Consider the following 26877-nt stretch of genomic DNA (forward strand, 5'->3'; position numbering starts at 1 on the left):
TTTTGCGCGCCCTCTTCAGATAATTATTCCAATAGATCACATTGATGGAGGAGGAGGGAGACTCCAGTGATCCTCTCTGCCGCACTTATGGTCCTGTGGATTGACCTCTGATCCATTTCTTGCAGCAACGATACCCCACTGTGATGCAGTTGACCGGGAAGCTCTCAATAGACCTCCTGTAGAAGATTGACAGATACATTCTTTTTGACAGATACATTTTAACAGATAAATAAATAGGAATAGTTCAGAAAAATACAGGCCAAAATGCAGGCAAATAGGACCAGCCCAGAATGCCAACTTGGTCAGCATGGACCAGATGGGCCAAAGGGCTTATTTCATCTAGAACATTGTCTGGTTCCATAGTCTTGGTTGTATCCAGGGCGCTCAGCTGTTTCTTGATATACGGTGGAATGAATCCAATTGGCAGAATTGGTCTCTATGATGGTGTGGATCTCAGGAGAAAATTGCTGGTGAAGGCTTTTGTCATGCCTTTGACATTCAGGTGGTTGTTAATCATGTTCTCTGAATCACTTTCCTCCATTAGCTATTTAATTATCTACCTCATTTCACAGAAGACGTATCAGCACTGAGCAGCTCTGATCTGAACTGTCGACTATTACATCTACTTTAAAGATGTGCTTCATACTTCAATTGGAGATGGACAAAAAAAAAACCTTTTGATTTTGGAATGTTAATTAACTTTACAACAGAACCAGCCAGTTCTAACACAGGTGATTTATCTGACATTGTTGAACCCCGAAGGCAGCAATGTGTCCCACTGAAGATTTCCAGATTCAGGAGATGCAACATCCACTACTTAACCTCATTTGTCCCACCATCCAGGATCTCAAACGGTACTTTTGTTTCAAGCAGCCATATTTATTTATTCCAGTTGACCTTGAAAATGCAGCCTCTCAGCAAAGAAATTAAAAGCAGATCAGGTGAAAACTGTGGAGCACCTCCATACAGTCTCTAGTGGTGACTCTGAGTTTCCAGTTGCCTGTCACTTTCACCCCATCTACCTGTCTATGGCCTCCCATTCTGACACTTGATGTAAGTTTAAGGAACAGCTTTTTATCTTCCATCTGGCCATGTTGCAACCTTTGGGGTTCAGTAATTTCAAGTAACTCACTTTTTCTGTTTGTATCAGATGGGCCAGTTCTGCAGTAAGTTATCCATCGAAATACTGTCTTCACAGACACTTCCTGATTTGTTAAATTTAGACAGGCTGCATGGTAATAGGCCCTTTCGGCTCACTAGCCCATACCGTCCAATTGCACCCAATTGACCTGCAACCCCGGTACATTTTGAAGGATGGGAGGAAACCAGAGCACTCGGAAGAAATGCCTGCAGAAACGAGGAGAACGTACAGATTCCTGACAGATTTGAACCCAGCTCGCTGGCGCTGTAACAACGTTGCGCTAATCACTGCACTAACTGTGCCACCATCTGCTGAGAATTTTCAGTAGCAGATCAGACCGGCATTTCACAGCTTTACAACGTCAATTTGTTTTCTCTTTCTCCTTGCACCGTTAACCACGTGCCTCTGCAATCATTGGGTTCCCCCCCCCCCCCCACCTATCACATCTATGCCTGCCCATCATCTCTGCAACTTACTTATGAGTAAATAGTTCTCTCAATTTCCTAGTTCTGTTCTTCAACCTGAAACTCCAGCTGTTTCTCTTCCTGTAGATGCTGCATGACTTGTTGAGAATTCCAGCATTTTTATGTACATGTATGTATTTGTCAGGAGGCATGCCCAAACTTTGAAGGTCCTACCTAACTTCTCTGCTGAAGGCAAAAAAAAATACCATGACACATGTTCTCCTTTTAGAAAATCCTTTCTGACCAAAAAGGACTTCCTTCCACTCTAATTGGGTGGAAGACGGTTGTAAGAGAATTGTGTGAAACATTATACATTAACGCTGGCACAGTCTAGGTCCAATGGTACAAGGGAATTCAAGGTGGTTGAAGACTCAGGTGCTCAAAATTCCCACACATACTCACATCCTCTTCCCCTATCCCATCCTTCATTTCCCTATCCTTCCTCAGTCTCCCTGCTTCTGTCACTCTTTCCTTAGTTTCTCCTCTTCCTCATTAGCTTCCCTGTTCTCTACCTCCTCCACTATAAGCTAGACTCTTTCCCCCTCCCCTTCCCCTTCCTGCTCCTCCCCCTCCCCTCCCCTCCAACTGTCAGCAACTCACTGTCTCTCAGAAGGAGGCTGCCATCCAACTGCTACTACTCACTCTTTTCAAGGCTCCATCCATATTACTAAATAACCTCCCTCTCGATTAAACTAGCCCTGCTGCAACCTCCGCGCTAAAGACCGGCAATCTTGCCCAGACCTCTAAAACTTCTCCCAGTAAAAATCGGCAGACTGCCTGGTGAAGCATGGTACAGGCAATTTACAATCTCCTCTAGATACATCGAGAACATTCCTATACATTTTATGTTCCAGCAAGCGGGGAAATGATCTACCTTTATTAGTCTGTGAATGTGAATCTGACCAATACCATCATTTTCGCTGGTACAATATGAGCTACTTCTGCATAACAGCTATTAATTGCTTTTCACCTATTGCTGTTCACCAGACAATTATTTGATCATAAAATCACAAGGGTGAGTTGCTTTGAATGAGACCACCCGGAGCAGCTCATCTTCCATCTGGGCACCCTCCAACCAGATGGCATTATCAAATTTTTTGTTAAACCCCCTTCCCCTGTCTCCTTTTCTTGAATTCTCCCTCTTTCTCCACCACCCCCCCGCCCCACTTTCCCTCTTTTCTTTCACAGAGCCAAAATCAATTCTCATCTTTCCTTTTATCATATCCAATTGACACTTTGTCTGTTGGTCTGGACTCCTCCCCTCCCATTCTTTTCCCAGTCAGACGCTTGCCTGTTTTTTGCTTATACCTTGAAGAAAGGCTCAGGCCTGAAACTTCAGTAATATATCTTTACTTCCTATGGACGCTGTAAGACTGGCTGAGTTTCTGCAGCATTTCTGTGTTTTGACTACAATCACAGCATCTATAGATTTTCATGTATCATTCCATTCAAGTGTTTCCAATTGACAGAGATCATCAGACCTTGCAATTGTTTAGTGATGTTTATTCAAAGGTATGGAAGCTGTCTTCTTAATTATTCATTAAAAAGGTATCACCGGAGTAGATAGTCGAGTGCCATTAACACTGATACCTATGTAGTAGAACCTGTCCTTCAGCTGTCTTGCATCCTCTTGCCATTGGACCAAGACCTTGCTCTGTGAAGAGTGGCAGTAGTTTCACAACTCCTCTTCACACTATGAAAACGCAACATCACCAATGACATCTGAGAATCTCCACCTCAGAGTGGAGGAAGTGTGCTTGTGATGGTACTGGGAGCTGCGTGTCCATGCAGAAGGAGCACATAGAAACAATGCAAAACAGCTCTGACCTGGTCTCCTGCCACAGGCACCTCCTTCCGCTTCTGTGGAATACAGGCATCATAAGACATCTCAACACCCACAAAATCAGAGCAGAAGCTAGTCATTCCTTAATTCCGTGTGACTGCCGAAGAAGAAGACCTCACTTGGCCTTGTACGAGCTATTACGTTAATGATTACTTACTTGGCTCTGACGCTTTGTGGGACCCAAAAATTGGAGGTGTCATGAACATCGAGGAAGGCTTTCAAAGCTTGCAAAGCGATCTGGACCAGCAGGAAAAATGGGCTGAAAATTGCAATTGAAATTTGAAGCAGACAAGTATGAGGTGTTGCATTTTTGAAGGATAAACCTAGAAAGGACATATACACACTAAGGGAGGGCGCTGCCTGGCCCACGATGGCAGTGGCACGTGGGGGGGCCGCAGCATGGCTGGCCTCCTTCCCCAGCCATATCCGCTGTGCTGGGGAAGTGATGTCATCACGGCCGGTGGCAATGGCATCGTTACGTCAGCTGGAAGTGATGTCACACCGTGAGCCGGAAGTGACGTCGCTGTTGTTCTCAGTGAGCGGCGTCGGCGAGGTCAGGGGCTGGTGCAATTGTTCGGGGCACATGCTGTGACAGTCGCTGGCAGGGTCGGATGTTACGCGGTCGAAGTCGGGGAAGGGTGAAGTTGTCACAGGGTCAATGGCATGCACATGTGGTGGGGGGGTGGTCCGCGGGGGAGGTGGGGAAGATCATAGAGGGCAGCTGAGCTGCCGGCAGGTTAAGAGAGGCACACTTTTGCAAAGTGGCCTTTCTTGCCGTATCGGGAACAATACTGGTTCTTAGCTGGGCAGTTTTGGCGTGATCGTCGATCTGACCCACATCAGGACCCACAGTACTTACAGGGGCGCCGGGTGCCTGCTGCAGCAATGCTCTCCTTCCCAGCTCGGCCTGGGGCTGCTACTGCAGTGTGAAAGGGCCATGAGGGAGCCTGGGGAAACCTGGAATCTAAGGCTTCGACGTGCAGGGCTGCTGCTTCCAGGGTTTGGACCACTCCCACAGTCCTGGTTAGGGCATAGATGTTGTCTTCCAGGAGCTTCTGCCAGATGGCCCTTGAGAATGTCCATTGTGCTCTTGTACGTGGAGCAGCCTTTGGTTACCTGGAAGGCGCGGGGACCCAGCTTTGACCTGAGTAGGGCCAACCTCTTCCGATCGGAGTCCAGAATGTTGCCCTCGTGTGCCTCAATGATTGCCTTGACCGCGTGCTGCCAGATCTTGAAGCGTTTCTCAGCTTCCGGGTGGCGTGGATCGACCTCGAGGCTCCCTGCGCACAGGAGTTTTTCCATAGCCGCCATGGGAAAATTTTGTGGATTAAATTGTGGTGCACTGTTAGCCAGAATCAGACACACACAAAGATAAAGACTACCACAGGCTTTAATCCACAAAGACTTCCACAGAGTCAGGCTGGCTGTGGCTGCAGCAACTCTGAGTGAGGCCTCGGGAGGCCGGTGCAGGCTTATATCCCGGAGGGTGATTGACACCTGACTGGGTGGGGCTTGATCCATTCAGGCCGACTGATTGACAGCCGGCCAGGTGTTATCCTGTCCCCTTACACTCCTGCAGGTACAGAGGTTGCCCTCTGCAGTACGATGGTGGTGTACCACCACAGAGATATTGAAAATTATGCTGGGTATTAATAGAGTAAATGCAAATAGGCTTTTACCACTGAGGTTAGCTGAGATACAACCAGCGGACATGGGTTAAGGGTGAAAGGGTAAAAGTTTATGTGGGTTCATTGTTAACATTTAAGAAGAATTTGGACAGGTACATAGATGGTAGGGGTATGGAGGGCTATGGAATGGGTACATGTCAGTGGAACTAGCCAGAATAATAGTTCAGCACAGACTAGAACAGCCAAAAGGCTCTGCTAACCTTGCTTCATGTCTTATTTTCCAATCCAGGCAAAACATCCTGGTAAATCTCCTCTGAACTTTCCAAAGCTTTAACATACTTCCTATACTGAGGTGACCAGAACTGAACCTAATACTCTAAATGTGGTCTCACCAGAGATTTGTAAAATTGCAACAGAGCCACTCAACTCTTGAAGTCCATCCTTCTACTAATGAAGCTCAACATCCCATAGGCCTTCTCAACTATCCCATCAACCAGCGTGGCAACCTTGAGAGATGTATGGATTTGGACACTGTTAAATATACAACCATTAACCCTGTACTCAGCCTTCAGGTTTATCCTTCCAAAATACATCACCTCAAATTTATCCAAATGGAACTATATCTGCCACTTTTCTGCCCAACTCTGCATCCTGTCTATATCCTTTTGTAACCTACAAGAATCTTCAACACCATCCACAACTCCTCCAACCTTTGTATCATCCACAAATTTGCTGATCCAAACTTCTGCTTCTTCATCTAGGTCATTTATAAAAATCACAAAGAGCAGGGATCCCAGAACAGATCAATGTGGTACCCTGCTAGTCAGTGACCTTCAGGCAGAATAGTTTCCTCCTACTACTACTCTCTGTTTTCTACCTGCAAGCCAATTTTTTATCCACACATATGGATTTCACGTCTCATGATTTTCAGAACGAGTCTCCCATGGGGGACCTTGTCAAAGGCCTTACTAAGATCTATATATGCCACATCTACCGCCCTATCTTTGTCAATTTTCTTTGTTACTGCCTCAAAAAACTCAGTTAGGCTCATGAGGCATGGCCTTCCCTTCACAAAGCTATGCTGACTATCCCTGAGAAGACTACTTCTCTAAATGATCATAATTCCTGTCACCACTGATGTTAGGCTCACCAATCTATAATTCCCAGCATTCTCCCTATGACCTTTTTTAAACAAGATGACCATATTTGCCATTCTCCAATCCTTCAGTGCCTCCCCTGAGTGCGTAGGATGCAAAGATCAGAGCTAACACTCCAGCTATCTCTTCCCTCACTTTCCACAGCAACTTGGGGGTATTTTGCATCCGGCCCCAGGACTTATCAATCAATGGTCCAGCACTTCCTTTTTCTTAATCTGCTTACTTATCTGTTCCTCAGTGTCCCAAGGTCTATATGGAGGCCTATAGACTACTGGTACAGTGATTGTCCCCTTCCTATTTCTGATATTCACCCAATCAAACTCAGTAGATACTCCCTCTACAGTGGCCTCCATTTCTACTGCTGTGATACTACCCCTGATGAATAATGCTGCTTCCACCCACCTCCCCTCCCCTTCCCTCTCATCCTATTTCTTTTAACACACCTAAACCTCAGTGTTTGCATCAGCCAGTCCTTTCCTTCCGTCAGCCAAGTCTCTAATGGCCACAACATCATAATTTCTATGTACCGATCCATGCTCTAAATTCATCACCTTTATTCCTAATGAAATAGACACATTTGCATTGAAATAGGTGCATTTACGTTGAGATAGACACATTTCAAGAGGTGCTGTAGAATTGTGAGTCTGAGTTGAATGTAAAATCACGATGAAACCAGTGACAACTGGCTCTTGGCTATCGCCCACTCCTCTTTCCCTCTATTCTAAAGGTCTTCACTCGTCCCTTTGGTCCCAATTTATCACCAACCCTGATGGCTTGGTTGTTGTATTAGATTTCTGCTCATCAACTTTCTCTTTCCTTATCGATCTATCCTTTGCATACAATCTTCTCCTCTTCAGCACTTCAATTGCCCTCTTCATTTAACAGTTCTCCCTTGTATTCACCCCCCTTCACTGACCAATGATCTATTCATTCTACACCTTTAATTTCCTGCCATGTCTGTTTCCCCACCACCACACCCTCCACCCCCCCTCCACCCGTCCCACAGTAATTTCATTAACTGCCCTGCAGTTCATCACTAAAATTAAGAACTCGTCATCAGGAAAAGTTTCAGAACTTGGTCCAAGTTCATCGTATTGTTCTCCCCTGCAGGTCACAGATCTAATGAGTTCTGTTCCACATGAAACTGGAAAAGTATTCTGTGATGAATTGAGAAGGATCACAGATTGGAATTTGTAATACATTACAGAAAATGGGAATATATGAATCACAAATGAAATCTGGACAGATAGGGGTCAGAATGAAACTCACGAGTTATAATTGCTATTGTTTTGAGAGAATGAGTTTCATCAACTGCTTAGCATCAGTTGTGAGTAATACTCTTGATTCTGGGTCAGAGGTGATGGTGGTTCAAGTCCCAGTTTGGCAACTTCAACTCAAACATCTAAGAAGACCATTTTTCACATGAAAACCTCAGGGCGGCTTCTGCTCTATCAGGATGTAAAGTATCTCTATTCAAAGAGAAAGTAAGTTCTAAGAAGAAGTGTCCTTGGCCCAACATGTATCCCTCAGTCAATACCACTGAAGTTGATGAGCTGATCATCATTATGTTACTGGATGCGGAGCTTGCTAATTGGCATTTCCTAAAGGTCAGCTGTGACTCTTTCAAAAGGATTTTTGGTTCTACAGTGTGTCCTTCTGAAAAGGATGTGACAGGTGTTATAAATGCAATTTTAAATGCTTGCTCATCAGCTTTCCAGGTGAACGAGACATTTCATTGTTAGGATGGGTCCCTGGACACCAGGCATATTATAGAGCAATGCCACATGGAGTATGGCCTTTCAGTCCATGCCAGTTGAGATTCCTACCTGAGTTGATCCCATTTGCCTGTGTTTGGCTTGCATCCTTTGAAACCTTCCCTATCCATATAATTGTGTAAATGTCTTTTAAACTTTGTACACTCCTCAACCACTTCCTCTGAATGTTCATTCCACGTACGTGATAAAATTATTTTGCATATTATTTATCATTGAATATTTATTTTCTGTATTGCACAGTTAGCTTGTTTGCATATTTTCTTTCTCCATATGTTTCCCTCATCTTTCCTTGAATACAGTTTTCTTTGCCCTACTGTGAAGTAGAAATTCTGCCTGGCCTGCAGGGAAAAGAATCTCAGAGTTGTCTGTACTGATGTACTCTGATAATAAATCTCAACCTTGAACTTCTGGAAGCTCGTTCCATGTACCCAACATTCTTTGGGCGATTTTTGAGGAATCAAGGGCTCTGGGGAACAAGCGGGTAAGTGGACCTGAGTTCATAGCCAAATCGACCATGGTCTGATTGAATAGTAGAGCAGTCTCGGTGGGTCAGATGGGCACTCCTGCTTCTTATTCTTGATGTTGGGGTTAAACGGAGGGAGTAACACTTCCTCAGCAGTTAGCCAATTTATCATTGAAATGTTTGAAGGAAGATTAACAAATGGTATAAACCACCAATTTTCCTGAGGTTCTAACCTCAACCCCTGGAAGAATGCCAGGCCTGGGTGAGGAAACCTGTGAGGAATAGTTCTTGACAGCTTCACTCCCACCTTTTGGGTGGGGAAGAATTGGAAAGTTCTGGATTCACTGTCAGCGGTCCTTCCACACTCACAATAGTGTGCCCTCCAAACTCAGCTTCATTCTGCCCGTGCAAGCGATCAGCCTCTATCAAATTACCAGCACTTGCAAGGAAATTGTCACGAGAGGACTCAAACTGGGTAGGTGAACTTTGAATACAAAGTTTTTATTTTCATCTGTTCAACTCAAAGGGTCAAGAATCAATGTGCAAGCAGTAGTCCGATGCAGAGCACAAAGATTTGGACAGGCTGTTTTCCTCACAATCCTATACATGTTGAATTTCTCATTTTATCTTCCCTGATGAAAGGATTGATAATTGGGAACGTCAGTTAGCCTCTGGATAAGGCTCCCGGTTGAGGCAATGCCTGGGGAATCTCTCAATCAACGGCCTTGAAAGCTGGCTTCAACTTCAATACTGCGATGTTTCCTCTACTGTTCCTTCTGTTCTCAGAGGGCAATTGACCCACTGTACCTTACCTTCCACTTTACCTTCCCCCTAAAACTTGATCTTGAAATCATGTAGTGACATCTCAACTGTTAATCATTCATTTTGCAGATGGCAAGGACCTCGCTGTGATCAAAAAGGGGCTGCGTCAGTTGACAAATGATCGGCAATTGCTTCACAATTAATGAATGCGCTGTGGTGCACTGGGACATAATGAGGATGTGAAAAAGCTCATGCTCATTCCATGTTTGTTCTTTCTCCATCAGCCGATGTAAGTCCCCACTGGTTCACTTAGGTGCAACTGACTGTCACATCTGCTGCAACGTTGGCACATTGGCGAATCAGTACATTAATGAATTGTGGAGTAAACCTGTAATTGAATTCCTTGTCAAAATGGGCATCAGAATCTGCAGGGACTGGGGTTCTTTTATACATTTATAAGGATTGTTTCTCTCTGCTGATAAATTCCTTCCATATGATACAAGCTGAACTCATGGCTCAGGTTTGGGATGAAATAACAGCTAATTGGGAAACGATGCTATGATAATGCAGGGCATCCAAACAAAAATTTTGAGCACAGCAATGGAACATAGCAGAACAAAACTAAAATCCTTGCAGTTATCCAGCAGGCAGAGCAAGGGACTGCAATGTCTATCCTGCATGGTTTCTGATATTAATTTCCTTCTCTGAGTAGCAGCACCCATTGAAAGCTGCCTTTTCTTGTCACCTGGCACCTTTCCACATGGGCCACAAACCTGTGCTCCCATTCCACACCCCCAACCACTTTCAACCTTCTACCATTGGTCTCCCTGCTGATAGGCATCCATTTGTGACTTGGCACCAGTTTAAAGGACAAGAATAAAAAATAAATCTCTGGTACCTCATGCTGCCAGTGCCTAGACATGCTCCAAACTATTTGAACTGTTAAAGGCATCACGGTTAGTGTAGCGGTTAGCACAATGCTCTTACAGCGCCAGCGACCGGGGTTCGAATTCGGCACTGCCTGTGAGAAGTTTGTACGTTCTCCTCGTGTCCATGTGGGCTTCCTTTGGGTGTTCCGGTTTCCTCCCACCCTTCAAAATGTACAGGGGTTGTGTTAATTAGGTATAATTGGGCAGCACTGGTTCGATGGGCAGAGGGCCTATTACCTTGCTGTATGCATAAATTTTAAAAGAATTTAGTCCCTAAACCTGCCACCCTGAACTCAGCTTTCAACATCTTGAGAATTTGCATTTTTATACAAGCAAACTTCCAGTTTTCTAGGACATTCAAACAGACTTCTCCTTTTAGGATGTTTCATAGGATTCATTATCCTGGGTCATGTCCCTTACCCAATGGTTAGTAGTCTTTTACTGTCTTTGCCAAATATGGAGTTGTTGTTGTTCTTCGCATTCAGCTTTAACCTTGATGAATCATCGACATATACAGTGGAATGCTCCCTGCCTTTCCACTTTCTTCACTACTGTAAGGCTCACATTCTCACAGTGACCCATTGTAGATCATCCCCAATGTACTTGCGATGGCCACGCAAGTGCACTAGGGCTTCTGCTTCTTCAGGATCCTGAAGAAACTTGACATGTCACGTGCAACCCTTAACAACTTCAGCGAATGCACACACACACACACACACACACACACACACACACACACACACACACACACACACACACGCACACACACACGCACACACACACACACGCGCACACACACACACACGCACACACGCACACACACACGCGTGCGCACACACACACACACGCACACACACACACACACAGACACACACACACACACACACACACACACACACACACACATGTAATGGTATGATTGTATATAGTCATAGGCCGGTAAAGGCGTGGGCTGGCCCGCCCCCTGATGATACTCTCCCCTGGACTCCTCCCCTGTGACCCAGGCCATAAAGGTTGGGCCACCTCTCCCTTCCCTGCACTTCCCTAGCTTGGATCTGGGTCAGCTCAAGCCTTGTGTACAATAAAGCCTATCGTTCCCCTCAGTCTTTTTCTTTGTGAGTAATGGGGCAAATGGTAGTGCGCAACAATTTATTGTACATAAAATTTTAACGTCTCCGGTAATGGAGAAGTTGCTGTGTCCCGATCGGCTAGAGGTGGATCCCCCAAGTCCTGGGTGCATCGGAACTCTTTGAAAAGTGGATCAGTTGTTTCAACAACTTTCTGGAGGTCACTGTTGGAGTCGTCGACCCGGATGAGAAGAGGCTGAAAGTCCTACAGGCAAGAGTCGGCCAGAGGGCTTTCCAGGCCATCAGAAGCTTCACAACCGACACAGAGGTGATGGCTGAGCTATGGGTGCTATACAAGCCCAAGATCAACGAGGTCTACTCCTGTTACCTCCTGGCATCTAGAAAATAGCAGCCTGGTGAGTCGGTGGAAGACTTTGTCCGCGCTCTGATCACACTGGGAAAAGACTGTTTGGGGAACCCCACGGTCTCTGTGCTGGTGGCCCAGTGCGTGGAAGACCTGGTCCAGGATGCTTGCGTGTTGGGATTGAGGTTGGACTATATCGACAACGTCTCTTCGAGGAGGATCAACTCCCACTGAGATGGGCGATCCAACTGGCCAGGACTTTAGACTTGGCCCAGCGCCACATGGCGTTGATTGTGGGCAGAAGCAGTCCTATCCAGTACGCACCGCCGGGAGGGCTGCCATCCTAGGAGTCGGCATCAGGGACGGCCAAGCCGTCCGCGGCTACAGTGGTGCCGGGATCCACGAGATACCACTTCTGTGAGCAGGGAAGACATCTACGATGTCTCTGTCCCGCGAAAGGAGTTACTTGCTTGGGCTGCAGATAAAAGGGCCATTATCAATGAGTCTGCAGGCTCCATCCCAAAGCAGCGCGGCGTGTATGGCTGAGGTGCTTCTGGTGCCGGCCACATGTGTGGTAAGGGGGGGCACCATCTTACTCGCTGACGCCCCCATCCTCTACGCAAAGGCAGCCCTCATTGATGACGTCAGTTCCACCCCCGACGACACCACTTCCGCCTTCTTTATCAACATTGGCAGCGTGGTCAACATGGAGGCCACCATCTTGGACAATGGGTCTCCCCACAGACGACACAGACGACGCACCTATCTTGGCATCAATCACCTTGAACCAAACCAGCCCTCACCTGATCATCCACAGTTGAAACAACTGATCCACTTTTCAAAGAGTTCTGATGCACCCGGGACTTGGGGGATCCACCTCTAGCCGATCGGGACACAGCAACTTCTGCATTACCAGAGACGTTAAAATTTTATGTACAATAAATTGTTGGGCACTAACAGTTGCCCCATTAATCACAAAGACAAAAACTGAGGGGAACAATAGGCTTTATTGTACACAAGGCTTGAGCTGGCCTGGATCAAAGCTAGGGAAGTGCAGGGAAGGCTCGACCTTTATGGCCTAAGTCATAGAGGAGGAGTCCAGGGGAGAGTGACATCAGGGGGCGGGCCAGCCCATGCCTTTACCGGCCAATGACTATATACAATCATACCATTACGTGCGTGCGTGCGTGCGTGCGTGCGTGTGCGTGCGTGCGTGCGTGCGTGTGTGTGTGTGTGTGTGTGTGTGTGTGTGTGTGTTTGTGTGTGTGTGTGTGTGTGTGTGTGTGTGTGTGTGCATTCGCTGAAGTTGTTAAGGGTTGCAGGTGACATGTCAAGTTTCTTCAGGATCCTGAAGAAGTAGAAGCCCTAGTGCACTTGCGTGGCCATCGCAAGTACATTGGGGGTGATCTACAACGGGTCACTGTGAAAATGTGAGCCTTACAGTAATGACCATGTTGCAGATCGAGGTGAATGAGCACAAGTCGAACTACCTCTTCAATAGTGGCAGTACTGAAAGTTTTATCCACCCCAAGGTGGCCCGTAGACTCTCGATACCCATTTAGCCGATAACCAGATCGGTCTTGATGGTGGCGAAAGACCAGCGGACTTGTATCTGGGGGTACTTTGGGGCAACTCTGACGGTGGTGGGGGGGGGGGTGGAATGTTATAATGACTTTTTGTTGTTGATCATGCCCCAGCTCTGCACGTCGATCCTCATGGGCCTCGACTTCCAGTTCAGTTCAGGAGTGTGACAAAGGCGTTCGAGGGCCCCCAACCGCCACTCATCATTTGCAACCCACAGCTTATGGACCACCCCCCCCCCCCCCCCCACAATTGAGCACCCTGACTCCGGCAACACCTGCAGCCTCACCACCTTGCGGGTTGCTCCTCCATCACTATTTGTGAACCTCACCGCGGACTGTAAACCGATCACCACCAAGAGCAGGCGCTACAGCACTGAGTATATGGCGTTCATCCAGGCCGAGGTTCAGCGACTCTTGGGGGAGGGGATCATAGCTCCTAGCTCCAGCTCCTGGAGGGCACAGGTCCTCGTGGTCAGAGGGGCAGGCAAGCCCCGGATGGTGATTGACAATAGCCAAACCATCAACCACTTCACCCAGTTGGATGCGTACTTTCTACCCCGAATAGCCGATTTTGTCAACAAGGTTGCACAATACAGTCTTTTTGACCACTGACCTCAAGTCAACCTATCATCAACTTCGCCCGAGCAACCGGATCTACATGGGTTTTGAGGCCGACGGCAAACTTTTTCAATTCCTGTAGGTGCCTTTCGGTGTTATTAATGGTGTCTGCTTTTCAGAGGTTTATGGATCAGATGGTGGAGGAGCACAAGCTGACGGCGACGTTCCCATATCTTGCCAATGTCACCATCTGTGGCCATGACCAGCAGGACCATGACGTGAACCTCGCAAAGTTCTTACGTACGGCCAAGTCTCTCAACTTGACGTACAATAAGGACACGTGTGTGTTTCAACACAGACCACCTGGCCCTTCTTGGATGTGTCATGGCACATGGTGTCATTGCCCTAGACCCTGACCACATGTGACCTCTTATTGAGCTCCCAGTTCCAAACACCTTATGCACAGGTGCCCAATTACGCCAATAAAGTCCACCCCTTGATTAAGTCAACAACCTTCCTGTTATCGGCGGAAGCCCAAGCTGCATTCTATCAGATCTGATGGGACATTACAAAAGCCACAATGCATGCCGTGGACAAGTCCATCCCTTTTCAGGTGGAGATAGATGCCTCTAACTTTGCTCTGTCCGTCACTCTTCACCAGTAGCATTTTTTTCCCGCACCCTGCATGGTCTTGAGGTACGTCACTCCTTGGTTGAGAAGGAGGCACAAGCGATCGTTGAAGCGGTGCGCCACTGGCGACATTACCTGGCCGGTAAACGGTTTACCCTACTGACAGATCAGAGGGCCGTGGCCTTCATGTTTAATACTAAACAGTGGGGTAAAATAAAAAATGACAAGATTCTTAGGTGGAAGATCGAGCTCTCCACCTATAATTACGACATCTTGTAACAACCAGGTAAACTCAATGATCCCCCAGACACCCTACCCTGGGGAACATGTGCCAGCGCACATCTCGACTGCCTCCAGGCCCTCCTAGACATTCTGTGCCACCCTGAGTCAGAAGGTTGTACCACTTTATCAAGACTCGGAACCTTCTGTACTCCATTGAGGACGTCAGGTCCATGACCAGACGCTGCCAGATCTGTGCTGAATGTAAGGCGCAGTTCTACCAACCCGAAAAGGCACATCTTATCTAGGCACACACCCTTTTGAATGCCTCAGTGTCAATTTCAAGGGCCGCCTTCCCACCGCAAATAGGAATGCCTACTTCCTGAAAGTGGTGGACGAGTTCTCCAGGTTCCCCTTTGCTATTCCCTGCCCGGTTATGACCTCGGCGACGGTAATCAAGGTTCTGCGCAGCATCTTCACCCTGTTCGTGTACCTCAATTATATCCACAGTGATCGAGGATCCTCGTTCTTGAGTAAGGAACTGCGACACTACTTCTTGGCCAGAGGCATAGCCACCAGCAGGACACCCAGCTATAACCCCAGGGGTAATGGCCAGGTGGAAAGGGAAAACGCCACCATCTGGAAGGTGGTGCTCCTGGCCCTTAGGTCCAAAAACATGCCGGTGTCCCACTGGCAGAACGTTTTTCCCAAAATGCTTCATGCCATCCGATCGCTCCTGTGCACCACAACTAACACCACCCTGGATGAACATTTGTTTGCTTTCCCTAGGAGGTCGGCAAATGGTTCCTCCATTCCTCCTTGGCTGGCAAACCCAGGGCAGGTCCTACTATGGAGACATGCAAGGGGCCATAAGACGGATCCACTGGTGGAAGCGGTACACCTCATACAGGCCAACCCGCAATATGCGTTTGGAGATACCCTGATGGCCACGAGGTCACTGTACCTATGTGAGACCTGACGAGGGCCAAGATCCCGAAACTTCCCTGCCTGCTACCGACCATCCCACGGAGCAGACCACCCCACTCGGGAGCGCAGTACTAGAGGCCGAGCCACCCGGCTCTCCTCTCCAGGAGTCAGTCCTCCGTGAGACATCAAACCCCCACTTCCTCCCGGGAGCCCTCAATCATCACCCCGACCCAGACTGTTCCCTCCCCTGCACCCCCCCCTCCCCGGGACTGCTTCCCCTTCTGAACAGCAGACCACAGATACGCCTGACCCTGTTGGTACTGCAGAAGGAGGAAGTCGTTGTTGCAACTGAACCTCTTGTTAGACAATTTTTTTTTTGTTTTGTCTGTGGGTCCTAGCTTTGAAAAGGGGGGGAGCAGGGTAGGGTTCTGTTTAAAAAAAATGGGTGTGAATGTAATGGTATAGATTGTATATAGTGATTGGCCAGTAAAGGCATGGGCTGGCTCGCCCCATGATGACACTCTCCCCTGGAATCCTCCCCTGTGGCCCAGGCCATAAAGGTTGAGCCATCTCTCCCTTCCCTGCACTTCCCTAACTTGGATCCGGGCCAGCTCAAGCGTTATGTACAATAAAGCCTATCATTCCCCTCAGTCTTTGCCTTTGAGATTATTGGGGCAACTAGTAGTGCCCAACAACACACCCCTCCCCTTCATTAACTCTGTCTATACTCCTTGCTGCCTTGGAAAAGCAGCCAACATGCCTAAAAACTCATCCCTCCCCCTCTCCCCAACCCCAGCCACACATTCTCCTCTCGGTCAGGAAGAAGATTACACACCAATAGTTCTTTTCCTGCTGTTATCAGTCTCCTGAATGAACCTCACATTATGTTGCCTTTGCTCTGCACTGCATTTTACCTGCTGGATCTCTAACTGGACTGCTTGCAAAACAATTGTTCTCACTGCACCTTGCTGCATGTGACAATAGATGAACTTGAGAAGGAGTGCACACATCCCCCCTCAATCAGCTGTCGCCTTCCTATCCTCAGAAGAGATTGTGGCTCTCACATGGGCCTCATTAACCTTGAAATTTTTGCTGCGTAGATTCTGCCCAAGAAGGGGAAGAAGATAATGAGAAACAAGGACACGTCCAGAGGAGATGTCAGCAGGAACAGGAGGCACTTTAACAGTCCTGATTTTTAGGCAATAGTTATGATGGTGGAATTTGAAATGTGCAGTGGAAAGTTGAAGGGCTTTTCTATGAATGTGGTAAGTCCTGCTCAGGAGAGATTTTATTCAGGGATTATTTCTAGACCCCAGAAAGATTAATGTTTTAAGGGTTAGTGAGAATGGCGATCATAAATGAACAAGGGCATCAAACTATCCAAGGACCAAAAGAAGCTGGAAAGAGATGTTGGTAAGATGGTCATTTGGGTTTTAGGGCAAGAAAGGTTGAAAACAAAATCAGATGCCTCAGAGAACAAAAGGAATAGGAACAAATGCAAGCCGTCCGCTCCTTGAGCTGGATCCACTATTCAACAAGATCACCATGCAGTACCTTTTTCCCACTGTGCCTCCATTCCCCTTGACTCTCTTGTAGTTTAGATGCATGCCAATCACCACCTTAAATACAGTCAATGACAGCCTCCATTGCTGTCTGGGCTAGAGAAATGCGGCTATGTTAGCCACAATAGTGTGGATCTCCCAGTGGCCACCCATTTCAATTCCTCATCCCATTCCCTTGCTGATGTGCCTGTCCATGGTCTCATGCACTGCCAGACTGAGATCACCCGCAAATTGGAGGAACCTTCCATCTGGGCACTCTCCAACCAGATAGAATTAACATTGACTTCTCCGTTTTCTGCTAAGAACCTCCCCCTTTTCTTCCCTCTTCCTATTTTCCCTCTGTCTCTTTTCCCAGAGCCAAAATCAATTCTCACCTTTCCTCCAATCATATCCAAATGACACCTTTTGGCTGTTGGTCTGGACTCTTTCCCCCTTTCTCTCTCATCTTTAATTAAAACACCTGCTTGCTTTTTGCTTATACCTTGAAGAAGGGCTCAGCCCAGAAACATCAGTGATATGTCGACCTGCTATGAACTCTGTGAGACTGGTTGAGTTCCTCCAGCCTTTCTATGTGTTTTTACTAGAATCTCAATGTATACAGACTTTGGTGTTTCATTCCAGAGATGCATGACCCTCAGGGAGAAGAAATTCCTCCATCTAAAATGGTAGAAGAATCACTCTGAATCAACAGGTTTATCCAGCTTTACGAAACTCGAGCATTCCTATGAAACCTTTCGTAAGCTAAGACCCACTCAGTATTATTGGAGGCTATTTTCATAAAAGTGGAAACCGACTCAAATCCTTTCATAAAAGCGAACACGGCTTTCCTCATAAAAGCAAATTTTCATAATAAAGTGGGATATACATATGCCTTTCTTTTCTTTTCTTTCTTTGGCTTGGCTTCGCGGACGAAGATTTATGGAGGGGTAATGTCCATGTCAGCTGCAGGCTCGTTTGTGGCTGACAAGTCTGATGCGGGACAGGCAGACACGGTTGCAGCGGTTGCAAGGGAAAATTGGTTGGTTGGGGTTGGGTGTTGGGTTTTTCCTCCTTTGTCTTTTGTCAGTGAGGTGGGCTCTGCGGTCTTCTTCAAAGGAGGTTGCTGCCCGCCGAACTGTGAGGCGCCAAGATGCACGGTTGGAGGCGAGATCAGCCCACTGGCGGTGGTCAATGTGGCAGGCACCAAGAGATTTCTTTAGGCAGTCCTTGTACCTCTTCTTTGGTGCACCTCTGTCACGGTGGCCAGTGGAGAGCTCGCCATATAACACGATCTTGGGAAGGCGATGGTCCTCCATTCTGGAGACGTGACCTATCCAGTGCAGTTGGATCTTTAGCAGCGTGGATTCGATGCTGTCGGCCTCTGCCATCTCGAGTACAATGAAATAAACAGCACCTACTCTGTCAATCCCCTTCAATTTCATAACTGTACAAAATTTATGTACAAATAAATCTAAACTTAATTCAGATGGTGAAGCTGCAGAGAGGGCTTGACATGGATTCACCAGTATGCAGCTAGAAGGAAACATGGGATGTTTTATATTGGAAGCGAGGAGAACTAGGGATGATTTGAATTAATCATTTACATTTTTAAGGAAATGGAAACAGACATCCCTGATCTGTTGAATGCCCATTTTAAATTAAAATGCATTTTTAAATATATTTCCAACATGATAGAAGCTGATTCCAGTCATCGAAACCTTCTAATTAACCAATAAACCACTGATACGGTCAGCACCGGATTCGAACCAGGGTCGGTGATGCTTTAATAATTCCTCACGGTTTCTAACCTGCTGAGTTCTTCCAGCTGTGTGTCTTTTGCTCATTTCATACAACTCCTTTACATTCCCCACTTACAGATTGAACAGGTAGAATTTTCCCCTGGGTGAATAGAGGGAACAAAAAAAGCTGCCAGACTTTGGTCACCCAAGATTTGAATGCAAAAGGGATGCTCCTGTTGGTCATCAGTTATAATTTCACCAATTTACTTTGGTGGCGATTATTACAAACCACCTTTAAGATGCAGCAGTTGTGGGTGAGTTATTTCACTCAGGAATTCTCCTGAGCGGCAGGCAGACTATTGAGAATAAAGGCACATGAATTATGCTTGTGTGCAGAACAGATCGTTCCAAGGCTATGCTCCGTACGTTCTGCTTAAATTATGCCGCTAATCGACTTGCATGTTTGTGTTTATCAGTTCTATGATCAGAAAATATTTAGTTAATTATTTCATCAGCTGTTCCAATCAGAAGGTAATTACAGATTTGCATGCTGGTTTGCATTCCAAGCTCGTAGTTCTATTATTTTGCTTCCTGTGGATGTACCGAAGATGAGGAGCAGCTTATCCACGATGAATAAAGATGATGTCATGGTCACAGCTGGAAAAGACTTAAAGCAGCATGGATACTTTCCTCCCATTGACTGGCAGCCCTTTCCTGTAGAATACTGCAGATGTTTTAATTCATCACCTAGCAATGTCTTTGGCCAGTAGGATTAAGGGCAATTCAAAGGCATTTTTAGAAATACATGTGAAACAAGTGGGTAGCTTGAGAAGGGGGTAGGGCCACTCATCGGCCAAATGTGGCCATTTATGCCAGGAGACAGGGGAAGTGAGCAAGTTACTTGTGGTAATATGTAATTACACCACAAGGTCACCAGGGGCATCCTGGTGACCTTGTATATAAAGCAGTTCAGAGCTACAGTCTAGCCTTCCAGGTTCATCTTGCAGAGAGACAAGACCTCTTAGTGTACATATTAGTTTATTAAAGCTGTCTTATACTCGCACTGCTGGTTTGGTTATTGTCAGTACAATTTAATAAACTAATATGTACAGTAAGAGGTCTTGTCTCTCTGCAAGATTAACGTAGCTCTGGACTGCTTTATATACAAGGTTACCAGGATGACTCCTGGTGACCTCGTGGTGTAATTACATATCACCACATTACTAAATGAATACATTGCATCAGAATACATCAAAGAATGTAGAATGGGATCAGTGAAGGGAATGTTGAAATTCTAGGGTAGGGGTAGCCAGACTATGGCCCCCAGGCCAACTGCAGACCATTGTCCATTTTTAAGTGGGTGAATTTTAAAAATAAAATATTATAGCATACTGTAGTCTCTAACAATAAATTGCACTGTAGCAGCACTACAAGTTCCAGCGGATCGGCTGTCAAACGTCATGATGTCATGATGCGGTGACATCATCTGGGCACCTGATGCAGGGTTTTTGAAAAGGTTGCTCGTGTCTGTAAACAGTTTTGTTTGAACTTCCTCTCAACTGCGACTCTTTACTCTCTCCTCTTGAATTACCCACTGCAACATCAGTGACTACAATTGGTGATCCCGACAGGTCCAATGGACAGCGCAGCAGTATCCCTAAAACTGCCTGTCTTCTGGACATCGCAACCCAAAGTCTGGTTCAGACAGGCTGAGGCACAATTCCACATCAGAAAAATAGAGGTGGACGCCACCAAGTATTACCAAGTGGACCAGGACATAGCCAATGGTGTTATGAATTTCCTTCAGGAATCACCATCGCACAGCAAGTATGAGATGCTGAAAGCACTTGTCCTGCATATTTATGGCTCTCTGGAGTCTACATCAACGGCCTGGGAGACTGCGTCCCTTCAGAGCTTATGGGTAACTTGTTGGCACTGGCAGATGGCCACAAGCCATTTTTGTTCTTTGAACAGCTATTTCTAGAGCATTTGCCAGTAGACATCCCCCTCATGTTATCCAGTGAGGATTTCCCGACCCTCGAGCAGTTGCTGCACAGGTGGACATCCTGTGGTGCATGAAACAGCAGGGTGTGAAGCCCATAAAATAAAATATGCATCCCAGCCGAAGGAACCAAACTTTTGAGTCCCAACGACGAGAACATGGTCTCCACCGGACAGATGTGCTTCTGTCACGATTGTTGTGGTGCTGGTACCCACAAATGCCATGCTCCTTGTGGTTTCTCGGGAAACGTCCAGGCCAGCTATCGGTAATGGCTACGACGGCTGGCCACTGAAACAGCCCACTTTATGTCTGCGATGACCTCTCAAGATGAAAATTCCTCAAGGACACTGGTTTGGATGTTGGTGTCCATCCTCCTTCAGGATTCAAGACTCGTACCAGAGCAGCAGGTCCTGACCTCATAGCTGTAAATAACAGCATTATCAGTATGTATGGGACAAGAACTGTGGCTGTGAAATTCCACGGCAGCAAGTTTACATGGATGTTCACGCTTGCTGCCATGTCCTGGCCATTGCTGGGAGGAGACCTCCTCTGCGCCCAATCCCTAATGATGGAAATGAAAGGACGCTGCTCGGTGGTCAGCACAACTTTTCAAACCTTCCGTCTCAGAGATTCAAGGTTACCCCGCACTTGCATGCCCTCGAATGTATGAAGAACAAATTCGCCAGAATATTCAAAGACTTTGCTGATGTCATCACTCCCCAATTCTCCACTGCTAATGCGAAACCTTGTGTAAACCACCATATTTTGATCCAAGGACCACCTGCATATGCCAGAGTCTGTCGACTGCCGTCTGAAAAGTTGCGCCTTGTGAAGTAGGAGTTGGTTAAAATGGAGGAATTAGGCATTATACACAGGTCAGAAAGCCCATGGACATCACCATCACATATGGTGCCCAAAGCCACAGGAAGCTGGAGACCCTGCAGCGATTACAGGCACAACAGCAGACTGCTATCCCGTGCTCCATATACAAGACTTTACAGCACATCTTTATGGGGCTAGGATTTTCTCAAAAATAGATTTGATGCATGGTTACAACCAAATACCTGTTAACCTAGAAGTGCCTAAGACAGCAATTGTAACGCCGTTCGGTTTATTTGAATTTTTGCAGATGCCCTTCAGGCTGAAAAATGCTATCCACATTCTTTCAGTGCCTGATGGATGCAGTGAAGAGTGGCATGGACTTCATTTTCATCCAGTTAGGTGACATTATTGTCACCAGCCACACCCACCAAGAGCATTCAAAACCCTTGTGTTTACTCTTTAGCTGCTTGCAAGGGTTCGGGCTCACGGTTAATCCGGCAAAGTGCCAGTTTGGACAGTCGACCATCGAATTCCTGGGACACAGAATCACATGGTTCTGCTAAAGGGGAGGCCATAACGAAATTCCCAAAGCCATCAACGCTCCAGGGTCTCCAAGATTTCCTTGGGATGGTAAATTTTTACCGCCGTTTCATTCCAGCTGTGGTACATGTCATGAAGTCCCTTTTTGACCTGATATCTCAGAATAAAAAATAACTTTGCTGGATGGAGACAACTACCAATACCTTTCAGGAGGCTATATTAGCAAGTGCAACCATGCTGAGTCACCCGCAGATGGACGCACCAACCGCCTTATCGACAGATATGTCTGACGTGGTGGTAGAAGGAGTGCTAGAACAATACATGAATAAACAATGGAAGCCACTAGCATTCTTCAATCTATGGCTTCACCATGCAGAGACCAAATACAGCACCTTCGATAAGGAGCTGCTGGTGCTTTACCTGGCAGTCAGGTACTTTCAGTATTTCCTCTAGGTCAGAGACTTTATAGTCTTTACAGACCATAAACCATTAATTTTCACTTTCGGTAAAGCTTTGGACCCTCGGTCATCCCGTCAGCAGCGTCACTTATCCTACATTTCAGAATTCTCTATGAAGATACAGCATATCTCCAGAAAAAGGAATGTGGTGGCTGATGCTCTCCCCCGTGCTGCTTTTCAACGAGTATGCGCACTTTCCCAATGTGTTGACTCTTTCACCCTGGCAGAGGCTCAACAGCAAGACGCAGAAATACCTGACTACCAGACGGCTATTACAAACCTGCAGCTCCAGGACTTGGCTTTCAGACCTCAGGGCAATACGCTACTTTGCAATGCCTCAACAGGACAACCAAGCTCCATCGTTCCCGCCTCACGGAGGCGCCATATTTTTGATGCCATTCACGGCTTATCACATCCTTCCATTAGGTCAACATTCTGCCTGGTATCTGATAAATTTGTTTGGTGCACCCTGAAAAAATACATCACTCGCTGGGCAAGGACGTGCGTGGACTCCCAGAAGTTGAAGGTATGAAGGCTCCGCTCCAACCATTCGAACCGCCAAAGCACAGGTTCAACCATGTCGGCCCAATCCCAGTGTCCAGGTATTTCAGATATTTACTCACCATCATCAACTGGTTTACAGGGTGGCCGGAGGCAGTTCCCATGGTCAATGCTTCAACTGAGTCGTGTGCAAGAGCTTTTGTTTCATCCTGGGTCTCTCATTTTGGTCTGCCTGCACATGTCACTTTGGACAGAGGTCCACAGTTTACCTCTGCTATCATTGCTTTATCTAGACTCCTTGGAACACAGCTCCACCAGCTCCTATCATCCACAGTCCAACGGTATGTTAGAGCAATTCCTTAGGCACCTGAAGGCAGCACTTATGGCTCACTTACAGGGACCAGATTGGGCAGATGAATTTCTGTGGGTCTACAAGGCATCAGAACAGTGCCTAAAGAAGACCTCTACTCATTGTCAGCAGAGTTGGTGTATGGAGCACCTCTGGTCGTCCCTGGAGAGTTTCTGCCATCTCCTCATGGACAGGAAGACCAGTCATCAGTGACACTATGGAAGCTGCAGGAGTGGATAGGAAAACTAGCTCCAATACCTTTCATTTCCAAGGAATTCTGAGATTGTGTATGTTTTCATCCAATGGGGGACACATGGATCACCCCTACAAACACCTTACGAAGGACCATATAAAGTGCTATGAAAATCTAGGACAACATGCATCTTAGACATTGGGGGACAACCTCAAACATTCACAGTGGACCGGTTAAAACCTGCACACATTGACTTAGAACGGCCTGTGCCACACCCCAAGAGTTACACGGAGTGACCGACCACCAAAGACAAATGAACTGGACCTTTCTGAGTGGGGGAGGGGTTTGTTTGGGCCATGTAGCAGCACTACAAGTTCCAGCGAACTGGCTGTCGAACGCCATGATGTCACAATGCGGTGACATCATCGGGATGCATGACACGGGGTTTTTTTTTAAATGTTGCACGCATCTTTAAAGAGTTTTGTTTGAAATTCCTCTCAACTTCGACTCATTACTCTCTCCTCTCGAATTACTCACTGTGACATCAGTGGCTACACACTATATGTACATAGCACTTCTTAGTTTCAACATTAGATGTCGCTGCCATTTTGAACAACCACTAGACCGGACATTGAAATGTTAGTCATCGATGAAAATGTTTACCTCAGTTGATTAAACATAGCGGAAAATTCATGGTATTAAAATTTGATCTCTCGGTCGCTCTGGTGGATGTCTTCACTTCCACAGCTAAAACGTTGATTATGGTTGTTTATGGTGACAATCTCCTTCTTTCTTTCTTTTAGGTGGGTAGGGGAGGAGGGAGGGTGTTAGTGGGGTGGGGGGTGGGGTTTATTTAATCATGTGATGTTTGTATTAGTATATTATAATCAATGTCATATGATTTAAAACTGTAAATAAAATATTTAATAAAACGTGGTGGAACAGACAGAAAATGGAATGGGAGAGCTGAGAATTTCACACACGGTGGGAAAATGAATGCTTTTTCTCAGAAGTCAAGGGAAGGTGTGTTTGTTTGATTTGCATGGAACCTGTTAACTTTAATAGCCTATCTGGAGTTTCACACATTGCTCCATAATCATTAAGGAGGCAACTTGGGCCATGAACTGTATTCACTGAGAGCTCGAGAGGAATATTGGAAGCTTCCTTGTCCCTTTCTTGATCTTTTCTCCTGTCCTTATTTTGCACCCAGCTTTTTTATTTTGCCACACTTCCTGAATGAGAATTTTAAGGAGTTTTATTGTACTCATTTAAATTAAATTTAAGAGCAGCAGATACAGAAATGCCTACAATATGCGAGCATATCAATAAACTGCTGTAATGCCAACAGTTAAACTATTCAGTCGTGTCCATATAAATTATTTTGATAGAAAATGAATTTTCAATGACATGGGGGTTTTCAGATTTAAAAATATAATTTTTCTTGCAGTGCAACTGGTGGAAAACTGCTGGGCTAAACATTGTTTGGCTCATAACTCCTTATATTTTTTTCCATATGTAGCCCACAATTAATAAAAAAAGATTGCCCACCCTGTTCTAGGGCAAGTTGGTGTCAAGAAGGAGGAGGTGCTGTATCTTCTGAAGAACAAGTCCCCTGGGCTCTATCCCATGTTATTGAGAGACGCAGTGAAGAAGATTGCTGGGGCCTTGTCAGACATTTCTGTATCCTATTCAGCCGCAGCAGGTCCGTGAACTGGAGACAGCCAGCATTGTTCCTTGATTTAAGAAAGGGCTATAGGGTCAAACCAGGAAATCACCGGCAGGTGATTATTGGTGAAAAATTCAAAAGGAGGTGAGCGAGGCAACACTCTTTACCCAGAGTGGTAAGTGTTGGGAACATGTTGTCAGAGGAGGTGTTGGATGCAGATATGAATATGATATTTAAGAGGCTTTTAGACAGGCAGATGGAGGGATTGGACCATGCACAGACAAATAGGATAAGTTTAAATTGACATTATGGTCAGCACAAATATCATGGTCCCCTGTTCCCGTGCAGTTCTGTTCTTTATTCTATGCCCAAAGTAAAATGCCAATACATATTCACAAAATAATGGCTACTTGAAGGTGGCCTGTCCCTGTCCACAAATATATTTCCAAAGTTACATACAATATAGAAGGTGGTCATTTGGCCCAACAAAGTCTGTGACAGCTCACTAAGTGTTCCCATTCCATTACTTTTCTCTGTAACCTATTACCCTCACATTCCCATTACTTTCCAGCATTCCCATCAACTTCCACTTCCCTACATACCCCCCCCACCCATTCGCATTCATAGAGTCGTAGAGCTATTGAGCGGGAAAAGGGCCCTTTGGCGCATTCTCCATGGCAACCAAGGTACATTCCTGAGCTCATTCATTTGCATTTGACCAATAGCCTACTAATCCTTTCCTATTTATCTAAGAATCTTTTAATCAAAATTCTAGTCACCTCTGCCACTTCCACGGTAGTGGGTGGTACTAAAGGGAGTGATGAGTCAGCATGCAGGAGGAGGATTGAAAACTTGGCTGAATGGTGAACCAACAACAACCTCACACTCAATGACACCAAAACCAAGGAGTTGATTACGGGCCAGGAGGGGAAAACCAGAGGTGTACAATCCAGTGATCATTGGATGATCAGAAGTGGAGAAGTTGAGAAAATTTAAATTCTTGGGAGTCACTATCTTGGAGAATCTTTTTTGGAGTCAACAGACTAATGGCAACATGAAAAGAGCTCGTCAGTGCCTCTACTTCCTCAAGATTTTGCCGACGTTTGGTATGACATTGGAAACCTTGGCAAATTTCCACAGATGTGTAGTGGAATATGTGCTGACAGGCTGCATCGTGGCCTGATATGGGGACACCAATATCTCTGAGTGGAAAGCCCGACAAAAGGTTGTGGACACAGCCCAGTACATTACAGGCAAAACTCTCCCCACCATCAAGAAAATCTACATGGAACCCTGCTTTTGGAGAGTAGTCACAATGAAGGATCCACACCACCCAGGATATGGTCTGCTCTCGGATCAGCACCTTCACTCTGTCCGCATCTCAGGGACCGCTCAGTGACCAACCATTTCAGTTCTGTGTCCCACTCCCATGCTTACATGTCTGTCCGTGGCCTCATGTATTATCCCACTAAGACCACCGTAAATTGGAAGAACAACACCTGCTTTCCATCCAAGCACTCTCCAGCCGGATGATATCAACATTGATTTCTCCACTT

At 46.3% G+C, this 26877-nt stretch overlaps 1 long non-coding RNA gene across 2 annotated transcripts in view; it reads left to right on the top strand.

The window, feature by feature from the left end:
• LOC138760383 (uncharacterized) overlaps window positions 1-26877 on the top strand; it is a 73267-nt gene that overhangs the window by 39137 nt on the left and 7253 nt on the right. The window contains exon 3 of one of the 2 annotated variants that reach the window (XR_011355575.1): window positions 9363-9522. The exons of the other annotated variant lie outside the window; for it this stretch is intronic. This is a non-coding gene — a long non-coding RNA (uncharacterized lncRNA). The remainder of the gene's footprint in view (window positions 1-9362; window positions 9523-26877) is intronic. 2 annotated transcript variants of the gene reach the window in all.

This window comes from Narcine bancroftii, chromosome 4, assembly GCF_036971445.1.
Source record: "Narcine bancroftii isolate sNarBan1 chromosome 4, sNarBan1.hap1, whole genome shotgun sequence".
NCBI classification, from domain to species: Eukaryota; Metazoa; Chordata; class Chondrichthyes; order Torpediniformes; family Narcinidae; genus Narcine; species Narcine bancroftii.